The 3,081-nt window shown below is 30.2% G+C and overlaps 1 long non-coding RNA gene across 1 annotated transcript; it reads right to left on the bottom strand.

The window, feature by feature from the left end:
• Positions 1-235: 235 nt before the first annotated feature.
• LOC124542664 lies at positions 236-1,789 on the bottom strand. The gene is made up of 3 exons (XR_006967335.1): positions 1,223-1,789; positions 754-923; positions 236-593 (listed from the first exon to the last, which is right to left on the bottom strand). It is a non-coding gene; the product is annotated as an uncharacterized LOC124542664 (long non-coding RNA).
• Between the last annotated feature and the right edge of the window lie 1,292 nt (positions 1,790-3,081).

Genomic DNA, 3,081 nt, shown 5'->3' with positions numbered 1-3,081 from the left:
CACCAGTAGCGATCCCTTATCATCCCTTGATAGTTTTTTTTTAAATAAATTTCATGTACAGAAATGGCCTCTCTACAGATTTATTATAAGTATAGATAAATACAATGAATAACTTATTATTTAGATAAGATTAATTAAGTAAAAAGTACATAAAAAGTTAATTTGTAATTAGGAAATGTAAAATAAAATCATATTAGAGGTTAAATAAATTAACTATATCCTATTCAATAAACAACTTAGCATGGCTATTCTTAAGATTCACTTTGGTTACCTACAAAGGCAATGGGTGTGGGATCTTGCATAATTTTATCATCTCCATTATCATATGCAGCGGTAAGTGGTTGGGGTGGTGGTAAGACTAGGTTGTAAAGCTATATCTTATAATTCACAACATGCCATTTTAAATTTTATTGCTACATGAGGACAATAGTGAAGAACCCTGTCTCTAAAGCAAAGATCTCCACTGTGCTTTGAGTAATACAAAACAGCACTCTTGGGCTTGCACATGCATTTGAGTGTATCTTCCCTAAAGTCATGAACGGCATTGAGGATAGTTGTCATCGGCCAAGGGTGTTGTGGATATCCAGACTCACCTGAAAAATAGTTTAAAATTTTAGTTAGTCACAAGTAAACTGCTATAGATTGGATGAATTACACCGGAAGAGTCAAAGCTTCTTAGTAACCTTGTAAATTAAAATGTTATGTTTATTAAATGCACTTGATAATTTAAATATTGTAATGTTTAATATTTACTCTTATAAATGCTGTATCTTATTGAGTTTTCCTGTACATGATCCATTTTTCTATGATAGCAGTGGTTCAAAGCATTAAAAACTTCTAATGCATGCATAATCCATTGGGAAAGATGATTGACACCATCATTTCGCTGATCCTTTAGTTAGGAAACTAAAAGTGCACAGCACCTACAAAAACACAAAAATTAAGGAAATTAAATTTATGATAGACATGTCCAATAAAACAATATACTATATTATAGAATATTTAATATTGCAATATTTAGTATTTTTTGGTATTTATGATATTATTATTATATATTTATGTACACAAGATATAGAATAATATATATAAATATATACTTAATAATATGTCGCACACTTTATGTTAAGTGTGAATGAGTTCATTATTACATGAGTAAGTGTTGCGACTGCTGATAGTCCATAATAATTATAAAAAAATATCAGTCAGATTATTAATCACTTACCTTAACTTTAGAAGGAATCTCTTTTGTTCCTTTTAACGAAATCTTGTGTCGTATCGTGCACGACAAAGGGCTTCGAAAATAGTTTTATCTAGCCGAAAGTATTTTCTTCTTGCACTGATGATTTATGTTTTTTTTTTGCGCCTAAGCCGCACTTTTTCATTACGAGCACACCACAACATATTTAAAGTATGCATTAAAAAGGTAAAAATGTTTTAAAATTAGGTTTAATAAACAAAACACTTATCGGTCATCATATAAGACGCCATTTTTTTAGCGTTAACTATTGGGTCTTAAAGATCGCTTAGTTATCGATCAAAATCTTCGAAATCTTTTCGTCCGCGCTTGTCAAAACTGCAACTTGGCTACCATTTTGTATGGAGTTAGCGATTATCGTTGTAGAAACGATTACATTCAATTCTATCACTTTGAACGATTGTCAACTTGTCTACGACTTTTCTATTCGTTTGTTATGACCACGTGACTTAGCGTTGAGATGACGTCATGCCCATACATTTGTTTAGTTTTCTATTAGCGATTACGATTGTAGAATGTCAACTTGGCTAAGCCCTCAGGTACATCAGCCCACCGAATTTGGACTGATACGGACATTAATAAAATTTTTGGTGCAAGTCAGGTTGGCACAAATATAATTTAAAATTAAAAAAATATTTATGCGTACCAGTTAAACAAAGCCTTGGGTACTCGTTAGTCCTTACTATTATGTTATTAAATTCAATTTTTTTGTTTCGTTTTTTAGTTTTTTTTATTATTAATACAATTTAATTACATAATGTATCTAGTAAATAATATCAATATAAAACAATATGCGGTGGCTTATATTAATATGAATGGCATTATAAAAGAGTTAATTATAATTGTAGTCGTTTCCTTGGCGCATGAGTTCCTCTATATATCAATTATATATTACTATGAAAACTATTAATTGTAGTTCTAAGGTACAGAATAAGGGTCGGCATTAGAAATTCGCATCCCGAATTTCATGATAGTAGGGGTTGGTTCTTAAAGGGGTTGCTCCCCTCTCTCGAAATTTACCCCCTAAGAGGAAACCCTTAGTTTTTTTTTAATGTGCGTTTAAAGTTACGTGTAAGGGATTGATATTTTACATTATAATTAACCTTAAATAATTTTTTTTTATTTATTTATTTATGAGTCCCCAACAAAGGATACACACTAATTACACATTCAAAATAAAACGGTATAAAGGTTACACAAGTTATGTGCTCCTTCAATTATAGGAGACCACATCATGCACAGGAAAAAAAAAATATTTAAACATAAAGAAAATAAAAGTGAAAAAGTAATAAATGGAAGTAAAAATACAAATACAAATTAAAATCTTAAAATTAGGAAAAAGCTTATAAACTAAACTTTTTATTAATAATAATATCACGTTAGAATTTTATTGAGACACACTCTGAATTTGAGCAAGCTGTAACGATGAATATCGAGTTCGATATTACATCTAGAAAGTTTGTTATATTGTCTACAGAGCCTTGGAACAGCAGCGTTATGTCCTAGGTTTGAATTAAATGTCGGAATATTTAAAAGGTTATAAGCTTTTAAACGAGGCAAGCGAGAAGGAACATTGATATTGAGCTTATGTAGAAGATTACTATAATCAGTCACCCCATGTATAATTTTGTGTAGAACTGTAAGATCTATAATAATTCTACGAGTTGTAAAAGAGGTCATGTGATAAAATTTAAGTCTATCGTTGTAACTTTTGATGTTTTTAGCCTGTAAATCTTTGAAAGATAGATGGTGAAGAAAGCGTTTTTGTACTTTTTCTAATCTATTGATTTGGATATTATATTGAGGATTCCATATAGTGCTATTAT

Source organism: Vanessa cardui, chromosome W, assembly GCF_905220365.1.
Source record: "Vanessa cardui chromosome W, ilVanCard2.1, whole genome shotgun sequence".
NCBI classification, from domain to species: Eukaryota; Metazoa; Arthropoda; class Insecta; order Lepidoptera; family Nymphalidae; genus Vanessa; species Vanessa cardui.
Note: the sequence above shows the minus strand (reverse complement) of the source record. Positions and strands in the feature narration are given on the sequence as shown.